Source organism: Spermophilus citellus (genome assembly GCF_964194105.1).
Source record: "Spermophilus citellus genome assembly, chromosome: 12".
Lineage (NCBI taxonomy): Eukaryota > Metazoa > Chordata > Mammalia > Rodentia > Sciuridae > Spermophilus > Spermophilus citellus.
Window position 1 is genome coordinate 63,447,969 of NC_138198.1, and position 17,735 is coordinate 63,465,703.

Here is a 17,735-nt window from a genome sequence, read left to right on the forward strand (position 1 = left end):
AGGATCCCTATTCTCACTTGATGGAGGTCAGGAATCTTACAGAGGAAGGCGAGAGACCTCATCCAGGATGACTGCTTTTGTGCCAATTTGGCTTTGGATGCACACATGGGATCTTTCTTTGGATCCACCAGGTGCTGACAATCTAAGCCACAGCCTCACACAGGGCCAAGAGGCTGATTCAGACACATCCCTTTGCAAAGCAATTAAGCAAAGAGCCACAGGTGATGCCCATTCATTTCCATTTGAAAACTGTTTTCTTCAGGCTTCACAAAGGGGTGCCCTGAGGCAAAGGCCTTCCTGACATTCAGGGCCACAGAAGGATAGGTAAGCCCAAGGCCCAAAGCAGGCTTTCTCCAGGGAGACTTTACTGGTCACACTGATATCTGAGTTTTCTGAGATGCTCACCATTCCTTTCAACTATCCAGTACATGGCCATGTCACCGAGCTTGGAGGTGGTACATATCTTGGACACAAAACCATGAGCCTATTCTGGAGAGTGGCCAGAATTCAGGAAGAAAACAGGAACTTAGGAAGATAGTAGGTGTTGCCCATCCATAAGGCAAGCCGCAGTCCATTCATAAATTGGGCAGGATGAATGCTGGGAAGCTTTCTACTAGACAGGACACATCCATTGATGCATTCTCTTTTCTAATGTCTACAACCAGGGACACAGTGGGATACACAAACATAGAAACACTCGCCTTGTCAAAAGCCTTACTAGAAACAGTCCACTCCAAACCAAACAAACCGCCTTTCCTACCTATTCTCAGAACATGAGACAAAACCACAAACTCACACCCACACCCACAAAGGCACCTCCTTCCAAGTTGGTCTGTGACTACCCGGAGTGTCGTCTGACTGGTGGGCCATACTATGTTCCCCCGAAAGGGCCTGTCCTGTCTCACATCTGGCCTCCTTGGCCAACTTTGTGAAGTTGTCAGGAGCCAGCGGTGAGCCACTACCTGCTTTCTCAGGAAAGGCCCCTCTGCAGAGCTTTCCTGGCATTTGGCAATCCTCACCTCAGCGGGTACCAAGAAAGACTGACTCTGTCCTTGGTAAATCCAAACAAGTGAGCCCACTGGGACTGGGACTGGGACTGGCTCTGGGTGCCTGGCTTCCTGGATCCCAAGTTCAGAGAGTTCCATCACCAAGGAAGTGAGGTGAGGTCACTTCCTTCAGGAACTGAATGAGGTCACTGCCTTGGCAACCACTGTGTCCTAACAGTTGCTTCCAAGGCTCCCATGAGATGGAGGCTGCCCCTCCTTCCTGTGACACTTTCACAAGTTAGAATGGAATATCAACCACAGGCACCAAGGAACAGCTCTCCACACAGGCCTGCTTTGGTCCATCTTGTCTACATTAAGAAGAGAGAGGCTCATTCAGACACATCCCTTCATCCCGACCAGGTGGTTTGCCATGGAAGATGACTTCTGCTCTCTCAGGTCCTTCATAGCTGCCTACATCTTCTCCAGGGATCATTTCTGCATGGACCTTTGAGGTTCTCAGCAGGTGGAAGATCCCCCACATTCCTGTATTGTAAGACCCACTCTGTCCCTGCTCTTCTGTAAAGTTAGATTGAGGGAACAGTGTATGCTTAGGGTTAAGAACCTGTTTGATGTGGCTTAGGAATCACTCTGCTGGATGAAGAATGGTATTGGGAACCTGCGATATTTATAATAATATATAGGTGAAATATATGTATGAAAACAGAAATCCAAGTAAGATTTGAAGGCCAGAAGGGCATTGGGCCCTTGATTGGGATACTTAGCTTTGAATGACTTTCTGCACAGATGTCTCAGATAAATCGATACACAATGGCATAGGACCTTGTACCTTGGATGATTGAATGTAGAAGAGAACATCCAGTCAAAAAGGGATAGTAGGTAGGATTAGGAAGATAGTTGGTAAGTTTTGGAAGAAGAGTGAGTATGCAATTTGGACCAAAAGTTCTTTAGCAATAGGGTGTCGGTTAGAGAGTGAATGTAAACGTCAGCACATGTGAAGAGTCAGTCACAATGATGAACTGGGGAACATATGTAGGAAAGCAGATATCAATAGAGACATTAGGAAATCAGGCAAAGTATAAAGTGAGTGAGTGGATTAGACATTTTCAACAGGGTTGAGGTTGAATATATCATCTTAGGAAGAAACAAATGTGTAGTCACCAATAGCATTGACATTTGAGAGCATTAGGCAACCTGGACAAGGATGTTTTTAGTAATCCATGCTCACTTTCCAATGAGGCTTTGGTGCAATCATAAGTGTGACCTTTGCATTTTGTGTCCAGAATATCACTGTGATAAAATGTATATGTAGATCAGGTGACATGAGTGTTTCTTCCACCATTTCTGGGAGTAATATGTTGAAGACATATAAATTAGCCTTTGGGGGTACAAATAGGTGTACCCTGGGTCTATGAATATAGAGATAATGTATGAATAGACCATACTGTGAATAAATAGTATAACAGGTTCCAATTTAAATAATGGATTGCATTGATATATGAAAATATATAGGAAATCTAATATTGATACACAACCATTCATTCTAACCAGTTATACATCTAATGGTGATATTGGGGTTATGGTTTACCATGAAGGGGGTGTGAGTTTTGCTTCACAAGGGATTATGGAAATGGAAAAGAATGTGTTTGGAAAGAAGTCTCATGAAAAGACCAGTCAAGAAACGTGGAGGTATACATGTGTTCTGAAGCAGGAAGTGATTGAAAGGGAAATAAATGCCTAGAAATTTGTGAACTTGAGGATGAAATACATATCCTATGATGTGCATCAACTGAAGAAATAGTAATGTACCAGTGTTGAATAAAAATGAACGTCAAAATACACATCATGTCCCATAGGAATCTACTTGCATTCATGTTAAACTGGGTCAGTTACTGTAGAAATATTAGGATTTCAGCACTAGGAAACAAATATGTATTTCAGGTGGATGACTATTTCTGAGAATAATCTTGTGAAAAGTTGATTATAAATCCACATATATGAACATGAATGAATTTAGGGAGTATATAATATGACACATACATTTCATATTTTGAAAAATCTGGAGAGTGTGTGTATGTGTGTGTGTATATATATATATATATATATATATATATATATATATATATACACAAAAGAAAAACACACACACAAACACAGACTTTAAAGAGTAGAAATATATATGCCAATCGAAATTCATCATGAAATATTTATCATCCACACATCCAAAAATATTTATTTTACTGAACATGTATTTATGTATCATGTTGTTCAAGTGGGAAGCTCACCTGGAGGTTGAATTCTCAGTTCCAACAGCGTTTAGGAGGAGTGATCTCTTCTCACAGTTTGTATCTGCCAAGTCAGCCACCTCACAAGAATGGACGTGGGATAGGAGGTAGGATTCTATATGTGCATGTAAAAATGCATGTTGCTGAATAGGCTACAGAGAAAGGGAGACAGGAATTCACATATTTGTTAACATTCAAAACACATGGAGAACTATTTCTATTAAATTGGACTAGATTTATAACACCTACACTTTATAATGCCAAAGGCCAGTCCAACTATACACCAGGCCTGCTCTGAACTGCCTGTATTTATATTCTGTTTGAGTTATTTTTCTCCATCACATTAGTATTCGTAGTCACTATCTAGTAGGGTATGGGTTAGTGTCAGGGATTCAGTATTTCGAACGGAAAATAGGAAAATGAATCCAATGTGTAGGCCAATATGTGCTACAAAAAAATCTTCCCACTCTCATCCAGAACATTGCCTTGACATTACCTTCACAATAAGTAAGACACAATTTGAGGAGAAGAGTGAGAAATGCTGTGAATACATATGTGGAATGGAAAATGCTCAGGAGTTCACAACCTTGGAGGTGGTAGACTAGTTTCCATGAGTAAGGGACAGGGTAAACACTCCACAAACGTGGAGCTCTGCTGGCCTAAAGACTTTGTGAGAAACTGCTTCTGAGGTTGGGCACTTGAAATATATGTTGTTGTCAGGAGCTTTAGCTTCCTTTGTAGTGAGACCATCAAACCTGGTCTGCATCTATGTGACCTGGAGGACATGGTTTCTGATTTTCCAATGAACATGAGGCAGAAGTGCTGAATTCTCTCTTTGCAGGTAAACTGTGGCCACTGGGGTCTAAGTGTCTCCCTGTGTGGTCTGTGAAGCCATTTGGTCATCCTCCACTTTTCGTGGTGTTTCTTGCTGCTGCACTGGGAGTTTGGAATTTGCTTCAGGAAATACAAGGAGTTCAACTGGGACACAGTGCTGGAGGGAGTTCTGTCACGTGTGGTGGGTCAAGGTCCTAGGAGAATGCACCAGCCAGGCTTCTATCCCACAGAGCTTGCCCCCTTGACCATAGCAACCTGATTCTGAACATTGCCCTGAAACCTCTCCATATAACAAGATGCCTTTACATAGAAGGGTCTGCTCACTGCACCATGTCAGTCACAAGCCATTTGGAAGCCAATGGCAGATCCACATGGCCCCACCACAGATGTTTTATCACACACCTGCACACCACTGCTCTAGGCCCACTACTCAGCGGGCCCCAACTTACTGGCATCTCTGTTTTACACCATTTTCATGAAACCCAGTCAATCAAGGCACTGTCTGGTACACTCATGATCAGCAACAGGACATCCAAAGGTTCTCCAGTGCCACCTGGTCATGGGAATTTCAAAAATGTCATGGTATTTATCTCGCTAGCCATTTTTAAAGGATGAAGTTGGAGGCACTGTGGGTTTCCATTCCTTCAGGAACCATTAAATGGTGAGGAAGCTCATTTCAACGAAAGCTCTGGGGAACTCTCACAAACAAGGATTCCCAAAGAGTGGCCAAAAGGTCACAGGAAGCCAGGCCCATTGAGGTCTACAATGTGAGGTCCACGTGTGTTTGGACTCTCCACGATGGCTGCCAGGTCTTTTAGAATAAAATCATGTGATATCCGGGCTGAGATTCCCAGTGCTCTGTGGAAAGCCAGCCTGGGCCTAGATCTCAGTTTCCAAGGACGACTCTCATGCGTGGCCTCCTAACATCCCGAAACTATTCACGGCAATACTTCTCTGAGGTCAGTTCTAGAACTCAGTCTCCAAGGGGAATCACACCAGAGTTCAAGCCCAGGTGGACCCAGTCATCTCTTCCCACTGCCACACCACAATTCAAACCAAAACACTGCCACATGGCCCTCATCTTCTTCCATATAGACACTCATCATAACCTCTGGCTGGAGGTTTCCATGAGGGGCACAGCCCAAGACAGTGTCCACAATAAGCTCCCTTGCCTCTCATTTGCCTAATGTAGGGTGGACTGGACACCCTTCCTGTGGACCTGGAGTGATCAAATAGGCCTGCCTTTAATACTGCTCTACTTCTCCAATTGGAGGCCTACTGACTGCCGGGTATAGATTCTTTGTGTGAACTGGAGTCATGAGAAAACCCAAGCACCTATGGGCTAGCCTCTGCATGGCTTTGAAGGACTCATTTGACACAAAGGATCCCTATTCTCACTTGATGGAGGTCAGGAACCTTACAGAGGAAGGCGAGAGACCTCATCCAGGATGACTGCTTTTGTGCCAATTTGGCTTTGGATGCACACATGGGATCTTTCTTTGGATCCACCAGGTGCTGACAATCTAAGCCACAGCCTCACACAGGGCCAAGAGGCTGATTCAGACACATCCCTTTGCAAAGCAATTAAGCAAAGAGCCACAGGTGATGCCCATTCATTTCCATTTGAAAACTGTTTTCTTCAGGCTTCACAAAGGGGTGCCCTGAGGCAAAGGCCTTCCTGACATTCAGGGCCACAGAAGGATAGGTAAGCCCAAGGCCCAAAGCAGGCTTTCTCCAGGGAGACTTTACTGGTCACACTGATATCTGAGTTTTCTGAGATGCTCACCATTCCTTTCAACTATCCAGTACATGGCCATGTCACCGAGCTTGGAGGTGGTACATATCTTGGACACAAAACCATGAGCCTATTCTGGAGAGTGGCCAGAATTCAGGAAGAAAACAGGAACTTACGAAGATAGTAGGTGTTGCCCATCCATAAGGCAAGCCGCAGTCCATTCATAAATTGGGCAGGATGAATGCTGGGAAGCTTTCTACTAGACAGGACACATCCATTGATGCATTCTCTTTTCTAATGTCTACAACCAGGGACACAGTGGGATACACAAACATAGAAACACTCGCCTTGTCAAAAGCCTTACTAGAAACAGTCCACTCCAAACCAAACAAACCGCCTTTCCTACCTATTCTCAGAACATGAGACAAAACCACAAACTCACACCCACACCCACAAAGGCACCTCCTTCCAAGTTGGTCTGTGACTACCCGGAGTGTCGTCTGACTGGTGGGCCATACTATGTTCCCCCGAAAGGGCCTGTCCTGTCTCACATCTGGCCTCCTTGGCCAACTCTGTGAAGTTGTCAGGAGCCAGCGGTGAGCCACTACCTGCTTTCTCAGGAAAGGCCCCTCTGCAGAGCTTTCCTGGCATTTGGCAATCCTCACCTCAGTGGGTACCAAGAAAGACTGACTCTGTCCTTGGTAAATCCAAACAAGTGAGCCCACTGGGACTGGGACTGGGACTGGCTCTGGGTGCCTGGCTTCCTGGATCCCAAGTTCAGAGAGTTCCATCACCAAGGAAGTGAGGTGAGGTCACTTCCTTCAGGAACTGAATGAGGTCACTGCCTTGGCAACCACTGTGTCCTAACAGTTGCTTCCAAGGCTCCCATGAGATGGAGGCTTCCCCTCCTTCCTGTGACACTTTCACAAGTTAGAATGGAATATCAACCATAGGCACCAAGGAACAGCTCTCCACACAGGCCTGCTTTGGTCCATCTTGTCTACATTAAGAAGAGAGAGGCTCATTCAGACACATCCCTTCATCCCGACCAGGTGGTTTGCCATGGAAGATGACTTCTGCTCTCTCAGGTCCTTCATAGCTGCCTACATCTTCTCCAGGGATCATTTCTGCATGGACCTTTGAGGTTCTCAGCAGGTGGAAGATCCCCCACATTCCTGTATTGTAAGACCCATTCTGTCCCTGCTCTTCTGTAAAGTTAGATTGAGGGAACAGTGTATGGTTAGGGTTAAGAACCTGTTTGATGTGGCTTAGGAATCACTCTGCTGGATGAAGAATGGTATTGGGAACCTGCGATATTTATAATAATATATAGGTGAAATATATGTATGAAAACAGAAATCCAAGTAAGATTTGAAGGCCAGAAGGGCATTGGGCCCTTGATTGGGATACTTAGCTTTGAATGACTTTCTGCACAGATGTCTCAGATAAATCGATACACAATGGCATAGGACCTTGTACCTTGGATGATTGAATGTAGAAGAGAACATCCAGTCAAAAAGGGATAGTAGGTAGGATTAGGAAGATAGTTGGTAAGTTTTGGAAGAAGAGTGAGTATGCAATTTGGACCAAAAGTTCTTTAGCAATAGGGTGTCGGTTAGAGAGTGAATGTAAACGTCAGCACATGTGAAGTGTCAGTCACAATGATGAACTGGGGAACATATGTAGGAAAGCAGATATCAATAGAGACATTAGGAAATCAGGCAAAGTATAAAGTGAGTGAGTGGATTAGACATTTTCAACAGGGTTGAGGTTGAATATATCATCTTAGGAAGAAACAAATGTGTAGTCACCAATAGCATTGACATTTGAGAGCATTAGGCAACCTGGACAAGGATGTTTTTAGTAATCCATGCTCACTTTCCAATGAGGCTTTGGTGCAATCATAAGTGTGACCTTTGCATTTTGTGTCCAGAATATCACTGTGATAAAATGTATATGTAGATCAGGTGACATGAGTGTTTCTTCCACCATTTCTGGGAGTAATATGTTGAAGACATATAAATTAGCCTTTGGGGGTACAAATAGGTGTACCCTGGGTCTATGAATATAGAGATAATGCATGAATAGACCATACTGTGAATAAATAGTATAACAGGTTCCAATTTAAATAATGGATTGCATTGATATCTGAAAATATATAGGAAATCTAATATTGATACACAACCATTCATTCTAACCAGTTATACATCTAATGGTGATATTGGGGTTATGGTTTACCATGAAGGGGGTGTGAGTTTTGCTTCACAAGGGATTATGGAAATGGAAAAGAATGTGTTTGGAAAGAAGTCTCATGAAAAGACCAGTCAAGAAACGTGGAGGTATACATGTGTTCTGAAGCAGGAAGTGATTGAAAGGGAAATAAATGCCTAGAAATTTGTGAACTTGAGGATGAAATACATATCCTATGATGTGCATCAACTGAAGAAATAGTAATGTACCAGTGTTGAATAAAAATGAACGTCAAAATACACATCATGTCCCATAGGAATCTACTTGCATTCATGTTAAACTGGGTCAGTTACTGTAGAAATATTAGGATTTCAGCACTAGGAAACAAATATGTATTTCAGGTGGATGACTATTTCTGAGAATAATCTTGTGAAAAGTTGATTATAAATCCACCTATATGAACATGAATGAATTTAGGGAGTATATAATATGACACATACATTTCATATTTTGAAAAATCTGGAGAGTGTGTGTATGTGTGTGTGTGTGTGTATATATATATACACAAAAAAAAACAACACACACACACAAACCCAGACATTAAAGAGTAGAAATATATATGCCAATCGAAATTCATCATGAAATATTTATCATCCACAGATCCAAAAATATTTATTTTACTGAACATGTATTTATGTATCATGTTGTTCAAGTGGGAAGCTCACCTGGAGGTTGAATTCTCAGTTCCAACAGCGTTTAGGAGGAGTGATCTCTTCTCACAACTTGTATCTGCCAAGTCAGCCACCTCACAAGAATGGACGTGGGATAGGAGGTAGGATTCTATATGTGCATGTAAAAATGCATGTTGCTGAATAGGCTACAGAGAAAGGGAGACAGGAATTCACATATTTGTTAACATTCAAAACACATGGAGAACTATTTCTATTAAATTGGACTAGATTTATAACACCTACCCTTTATAATGCCAAAGGCCAGTCCAACTATACACCAGGCCTCCTCTGAACTGCCTGTATTTCTATTCTGTTTGAGTTATTTTTCTCCATCATATTAGTATTCGTAGTCACAATCTAGTAGGGTATGGGTTAGTGTCAGGGATTCAGTATTTCGAACGGAAAATAGGAAAATGAATCCAATGTGTAGGCCAATATGTGCTACAAAAAAATCTTCCCACTCTCATCCAGAACATTGCCTTGACATTACCTTCGCAATAAGTAAGACACAATTTGAGGAGAAGAGTTAGAAATGCTGTGAATACATATGTGGAATGGAAAATGCTCAGGAGTTCACAACCTTGGAGGTGGTAGACTAGTTTCCATGAGTAAGGGACAGGGTAAACACTCCACAAACGTGGAGCTCTGCTGGCCTAAAGACTTCGTGAGAAACTGCCTCTGAGGTTGGGCACTTGAAATATATGTTGTTGTCAGGAGCTTTAGCTTCCTTTGTAGTGAGACCATCAAACCAGGTCTGCATCTATGTGACCTGGAGGACATGGTTTCTGATTTTCCAATGAACATGAGGCAGAAGTGCTGAATTCTCTCTTTGCAGGTAAACTGTGGCCACTGGGGTCTAAGTGTCTCCGTGTGTGGACTGTGAAGCCATTTGGTCATCCTCCACTTTTCGTGGTGTTTCTTGCTGCTGCACTGGGAGTTCGGAATTTGCTTCAGGAAATACAAGGAGTTCAACTGGGACACAGTGCTGGAGGGAGTTCTGTCACGTGTGGTGGGTCAAGGTCCTAGGAGAATGCACCAGCCAGGCTTCTATCCCACAGAGCTTGCCCCCTTGACCATAGCAACCTGATTCTGAACATTGCCCTGAAACCTCTCCATATAACAAGATGCCTTTACATAGAAGGGTCTGCTCACTGCACCATGTCAGTCACAAGCCATTTGGAAGCCAATGGCAGATCCACATGGCCCCACCACAGATGTTTTATCACACACCTGCACACCACTGCTCTAGGCCCACTACTCAGCGGGCCCCAACTTACTGGCATCTCTGTTTTACACCATTTTCATGAAACCCAGTCAATCAAGGCACTGTCTGGTACACTCATGATCAGCAACAGGACATCCAAAGGTTCTCCAGTGCCACCTGGTCATGGGAATTTCAAAAACGTCATGGTATTTATCTAGCTAGCCATTTTTAAAGGATGAAGTTGGAGGCACTGTGGGTTTCCATTCCTTCGGGAACCATCAAATGGTGAGGAAGCTCATTTCAACGAAAGCTCTGGGGAACTCTCACAAACAAGGCTTCCCAAAGAGTGGCCAAAAGGTCACAGGAAGCCAGGCCCATTGAGGTCTACAATGTGAGGTCTACGTGTGTTTGGACTCTCCACGATGGCTGCCAGGTCTTTAAGAATAAAATCATGTGATATCCGGGCTGAGATTCCCAGTGCTCTGTGGAAAGCCAGCCTGGGCCTAGATCTCAGTTTCCAAGGGCGACTCTCATGCGTGGCCTCCTAACATCCCGAAACTATTCACGGCAATACTTCTCTGAGGTCAGTTCCAGAACTCAGTCTCCAAGGGGAATCACACCAGAGTTCAAGCCCAGGTGGACCCAGTCATCTCTTCCCACTGCCACACCACAATTCAAACCAAAACACTGCCACATGGCCCTCATCTTCTTCCATATAGACACTCATCATAACCTCTGGCTGGAGGTTTCCATGAGGGGCACAGCCCAAGACAGTGTCCACAATAAGCTCCCTTGCCTCTCATTTGCCTAATGTAGGGTGGACTGGACACCCTTCCTGTGGACCTGGAGTGATCAAATAGGCCTGCCTTTAATACTGCTCTACTTCTCCAATTGGAGGCCTACTGACTGCCGGGTATAGATTCTTTGTGTGAACTGGAGTCATGAGAAAACCCAAGCACCTATGGGCTAGCCTCTGCATGGCTTCGAAGGACTCATTTGACACAAAGGATCCCTATTCTCACTTGATGGAGGTCAGGAACCTTACAGAGGAAGGCGAGAGACCTCATCCAGGATGACTGCTTTTGTGCCAATTTGGCTTTGGATGCACACATGGGATCTTTCTTTGGATCCACCAGGTGCTGACAATCTAAGCCACAGCCTCACACAGGGCCAAGAGGCTGATTCAGACACATCCCTTTGCAAAGCAATTAAGCAAAGAGCCACAGGTGATGCCCATTCATTTCCATTTGAAAACTGTTTTCTTCAGGCTTCACAAAGGGGTGCCCTGAGGCAAAGGCCTTCCTGACATTCAGGGCCACAGAAGGATAGGTAAGCCCAAGGCCCAAAGCAGGCTTTCTCCAGGGAGACTTTACTGGTCACACTGATATCTGAGTTTTCTGAGATGCTCACCATTCCTTTCAACTATCCAGTACATGGCCATGTCACCGAGCTTGGAGGTGGTACATATCTTGGACACAAAACCATGAGCCTATTCTGGAGAGTGGCCAGAATTCAGGAAGAAAACAGGAACTTAGGAAGATAGTAGGTGTTGCCCATCCATAAGGCAAGCCGCAGTCCATTCATAAATTGGGCAGGATGAATGCTGGGAAGCTTTCTACTAGACAGGACACATCCATTGATGCATTCTCTTTTCTAATGTCTACAACCAGGGACACAGTGGGATACACAAACATAGAAACACTCGCCTTGTCAAAAGCCTTACTAGAAACAGTCCACTCCAAACCAAACAAACCGCCTTTCCTACCTATTCTCAGAACATGAGACAAAACCACAAACTCACACCCACACCCACAAAGGCACCTCCTTCCAAGTTGGTCTGTGACTACCCGGAGTGTCGTCTGACTGGTGGGCCATACTATGTTCCCCCGAAAGGGCCTGTCCTGTCTCACATCTGGCCTCCTTGGCCAACTCTGTGAAGTTGTCAGGAGCCAGCGGTGAGCCACTACCTGCTTTCTCAGGAAAGGCCCCTCTGCAGAGCTTTCCTGGCATTTGGCAATCCTCACCTCAGTGGGTACCAAGAAAGACTGACTCTGTCCTTGGTAAATCCAAACAAGTGAGCCCACTGGGACTGGGACTGGGACTGGCTCTGGGTGCCTGGCTTCCTGGATCCCAAGTTCAGAGAGTTCCATCACCAAGGAAGTGAGGTGAGGTCACTTCCTTCAGGAACTGAATGAGGTCACTGCCTTGGCAACCACTGTGTCCTAACAGTTGCTTCCAAGGCTCCCATGAGATGGAGGCTTCCCCTCCTTCCTGTGACACTTTCACAAGTTAGAATGGAATATCAACCATAGGCACCAAGGAACAGCTCTCCACACAGGCCTGCTTTGGTCCATCTTGTCTACATTAAGAAGAGAGAGGCTCATTCAGACACATCCCTTCATCCCGACCAGGTGGTTTGCCATGGAAGATGACTTCTGCTCTCTCAGGTCCTTCATAGCTGCCTACATCTTCTCCAGGGATCATTTCTGCATGGACCTTTGAGGTTCTCAGCAGGTGGAAGATCCCCCACATTCCTGTATTGTAAGACCCATTCTGTCCCTGCTCTTCTGTAAAGTTAGATTGAGGGAACAGTGTATGGTTAGGGTTAAGAACCTGTTTGATGTGGCTTAGGAATCACTCTGCTGGATGAAGAATGGTATTGGGAACCTGCGATATTTATAATAATATATAGGTGAAATATATGTATGAAAACAGAAATCCAAGTAAGATTTGAAGGCCAGAAGGGCATTGGGCCCTTGATTGGGATACTTAGCTTTGAATGACTTTCTGCACAGATGTCTCAGATAAATCGATACACAATGGCATAGGACCTTGTACCTTGGATGATTGAATGTAGAAGAGAACATCCAGTCAAAAAGGGATAGTAGGTAGGATTAGGAAGATAGTTGGTAAGTTTTGGAAGAAGAGTGAGTATGCAATTTGGACCAAAAGTTCTTTAGCAATAGGGTGTCGGTTAGAGAGTGAATGTAAACGTCAGCACATGTGAAGTGTCAGTCACAATGATGAACTGGGGAACATATGTAGGAAAGCAGATATCAATAGAGACATTAGGAAATCAGGCAAAGTATAAAGTGAGTGAGTGGATTAGACATTTTCAACAGGGTTGAGGTTGAATATATCATCTTAGGAAGAAACAAATGTGTAGTCACCAATAGCATTGACATTTGAGAGCATTAGGCAACCTGGACAAGGATGTTTTTAGTAATCCATGCTCACTTTCCAATGAGGCTTTGGTGCAATCATAAGTGTGACCTTTGCATTTTGTGTCCAGAATATCACTGTGATAAAATGTATATGTAGATCAGGTGACATGAGTGTTTCTTCCACCATTTCTGGGAGTAATATGTTGAAGACATATAAATTAGCCTTTGGGGGTACAAATAGGTGTACCCTGGGTCTATGAATATAGAGATAATGCATGAATAGACCATACTGTGAATAAATAGTATAACAGGTTCCAATTTAAATAATGGATTGCATTGATATCTGAAAATATATAGGAAATCTAATATTGATACACAACCATTCATTCTAACCAGTTATACATCTAATGGTGATATTGGGGTTATGGTTTACCATGAAGGGGGTGTGAGTTTTGCTTCACAAGGGATTATGGAAATGGAAAAGAATGTGTTTGGAAAGAAGTCTCATGAAAAGACCAGTCAAGAAACGTGGAGGTATACATGTGTTCTGAAGCAGGAAGTGATTGAAAGGGAAATAAATGCCTAGAAATTTGTGAACTTGAGGATGAAATACATATCCTATGATGTGCATCAACTGAAGAAATAGTAATGTACCAGTGTTGAATAAACATGAACGTCAAAATACACATCATGTCCCATAGGAATCTACTTGCATTCATGTTAAACTGGGTCAGTTACTGTAGAAATATTAGGATTTCAGCACTAGGAAACAAATATGTATTTCAGGTGGATGACTATTTCTGAGAATAATCTTGTGAAAAGTTGATTATAAATCCACCTATATGAACATGAATGAATTTAGGGAGTATATAATATGACACATACATTTCATATTTTGAAAAATCTGGAGAGTGTGTGTATGTGTGTGTGTATATATATATATATATATATATATATATATATATATATATACACACAAAAGAAAAACACACACACAAACACAGACTTTAAAGAGTAGAAATATATATGCCAATCGAAATTCATCATGAAATATTTATCATCCACAGATCCAAAAATATTTATTTTACTGAACATGTATTTATGTATCATGTTGTTCAAGTGGGAAGCTCACCTGGAGGTTGAATTCTCAGTTCCAACAGCGTTTAGGAGGAGTGATCTCTTCTCACAACTTGTATCTGCCAAGTCAGCCACCTTACAAGAATGGACGTGGGATAGGAGGTAGGATTCTATATGTGCATGTAAAAATGCATGTTGCTGAATAGGCTACAGAGAAAGGGAGACAGGAATTCACATATTTGTTAACATTCAAAACACATGGAGAACTATTTCTATTAAATTGGACTAGATTTATAACACCTACCCTTTATAATGCCAAAGGCCAGTCCAACTATACACCAGGCCTCCTCTGAACTGCCTGTATTTCTATTCTGTTTGAGTTATTTTTCTCCATCATATTAGTATTCGTAGTCACAATCTAGTAGGGTATGGGTTAGTGTCAGGGATTCAGTATTTCGAACGGAAAATAGGAAAATGAATCCAATGTGTAGGCCAATATGTGCTACAAAAAAATCTTCCCACTCTCATCCAGAACATTGCCTTGACATTACCTTCACAATAAGTAAGACACAATTTGAGGAGAAGAGTTAGAAATGCTGTGAATACATATGTGGAATGGAAAATGCTCAGGAGTTCACAACCTTGGAGGTGGTAGACTAGTTTCCATGAGTAAGGTACAGGGTAAACACTCCACAAACGTGGAGCTCTGCTGGCCTAAAGACTTCCTGAGAAACTGCCTCTGAGGTTGGGCACTTGAAATATATGTTGTTGTCAGGAGCTTTAGCTTCCTTTGTAGTGAGACCATCAAACCTGGTCTGCATCTATGTGACCTGGAGGACATGGTTTCTGATTTTCCAATGAACATGAGGCAGAAGTGCTGAATTCTCTCTTTGCAGGTAAACTGTGGCCACTGGGGTCTAAGTGTCTCCCTGTGTGGTCTGTGAAGCCATTTGGTCATCCTCCACTTTTCGTGGTGTTTCTTGCTGCTGCACTGGGAGTTTGGAATTTGCTTCAGGAAATACAAGGAGTTCAACTGGGACACAGTGCTGGAGGGAGTTCTGTCACGTGTGGTGGGTCAAGGTCCTAGGAGAATGCACCAGCCAGGCTTCTATCCCACAGAGCTTGCCCCCTTGACCATAGCAACCTGATTCTGAACATTGCCCTGAAACCTCTCCATATAACAAGATGCCTTTACATAGAAGGGTCTGCTCACTGCACCATGTCAGTCACAAGCCATTTGGAAGCCAATGGCAGATCCACATGGCCCCACCACAGATGTTTTATCACACACCTGCACACCACTGCTCTAGGCCCACTACTCAGCGGGCCCCAACTTACTGGCATCTCTGTTTTACACCATTTTCATGAAACCCAGTCAATCAAGGCACTGTCTGGTACACTCATGATCAGCAACAGGACATCCAAAGGTTCTCCAGTGCCACCTGGTCATGGGAATTTCAAAAATGTCATGGTATTTATCTAGCTAGCCATTTTTAAAGGATGAAGTTGGAGGCACTGTGTGTTTCCATTCCTTCAGGAACCATTAAATGGTGAGGAAGCTCATTTCGACGAAAGCTCTGGAGAACCCTCACAAACAAGTCTTCCCAAAGAGTGGCCAAAAGGTCACAGGAAGCCAGGCCCATTGAGGTCTACAATGTGAGGTCCACGTGTGTTTGGACTCTCCACGATGGCTGCCAGGTCTTTAAGAATAAACTCATGTGATATCCGGGCTGAGATTCCCAGTGCTCTGTGGAAAGCCAGCCTGGGCCTAGATCTCAGTTTCCAAGGGCGACTCTCATGCGTGGCCTCCTAACATCCCGACACAATTCACGGCAATACTTCTCTGAGGTCAGTTCCAGAACTCAGTCTCCAAGGGGAATCACACCAGAGTTCAAGCCCAGGTGGACCCAGTCATCTCTTCCCACTGCCACACCACAATTCAAACCAAAACACTGCCACATGGCCCTCATCTTCTTCCATATAGACACTCATCATAACCTCTGGCTGGAGGTTTCCATGAGGGGCACAGCCCAAGACAGTGTCCACAATATGCTCCCTTGCCTCTCATTTGCCTAATGTCAGGGTGGACTGGACACCCTTCCTGTGGACCTGGAGTGATCAAATAGGCCTGCCTTTAATACTGCTCTACTTCTCCAATTGGAGGCCTACTGACTGCCGGGTATAGATTCTTTGTGTGAACTGGAGTCATGAGAAAACCCAAGCACCTATGGGCTAGCCTCTGCATGGCTTTGAAGGACTCATTTGACACAAAGGATCCCTATTCTCACTTGATGGAGGTCAGGAATCTTACAGAGGAAGGCGAGAGACCTCATCCAGGATGACTGCTTTTGTGCCAATTTGGCTTTGGATGCACACATGGGATCTTTCTTTGGATCCACCAGGTGCTGACAATCTAAGCCACAGCCTCACACAGGGCCAAGAGGCTGATTCAGACACATCCCTTTGCAAAGCAATTAAGCAAAGAGCCACAGGTGATGCCCATTCATTTCCATTTGAAAACTGTTTTCTTCAGGCTTCACAAAGGGGTGCCCTGAGGCAAAGGCCTTCCTGACATTCAGGGCCACAGAAGGATAGGTAAGCCCAAGGCCCAAAGCAGGCTTTCTCCAGGGAGACTTTACTGGTCACACTGATATCTGAGTTTTCTGAGATGCTCACCATTCCTTTCAACTATCCAGTACATGGCCATGTCACCGAGCTTGGAGGTGGTACATATCTTGGACACAAAACCATGAGCCTATTCTGGAGAGTGGCCAGAATTCAGGAAGAAAACAGGAACTTAGGAAGATAGTAGGTGTTGCCCATCCATAAGGCAAGCCGCAGTCCATTCATAAATTGGGCAGGATGAATGCTGGGAAGCTTTCTACTAGACAGGACACATCCATTGATGCATTCTCTTTTCTAATGTCTACAACCAGGGACACAGTGGGATACACAAACATAGAAACACTCGCCTTGTCAAAAGCCTTACTAGAAACAGTCCACTCCAAACCAAACAAACCGCCTTTCCTACCTATTCTCAGAACATGAGACAAAACCACAAACTCACACCCACACCCACAAAGGCACCTCCTTCCAAGTTGGTCTGTGACTACCCGGAGTGTCGTCTGACTGGTGGGCCATACTATGTTCCCCCGAAAGGGCCTGTCCTGTCTCACATCTGGCCTCCTTGGCCAACTTTGTGAAGTTGTCAGGAGCCAGCGGTGAGCCACTACCTGCTTTCTCAGGAAAGGCCCCTCTGCAGAGCTTTCCTGGCATTTGGCAATCCTCACCTCAGCGGGTACCAAGAAAGACTGACTCTGTCCTTGGTAAATCCAAACAAGTGAGCCCACTGGGACTGGGACTGGGACTGGCTCTGGGTGCCTGGCTTCCTGGATCCCAAGTTCAGAGAGTTCCATCACCAAGGAAGTGAGGTGAGGTCACTTCCTTCAGGAACTGAATGAGGTCACTGCCTTGGCAACCACTGTGTCCTAACAGTTGCTTCCAAGGCTCC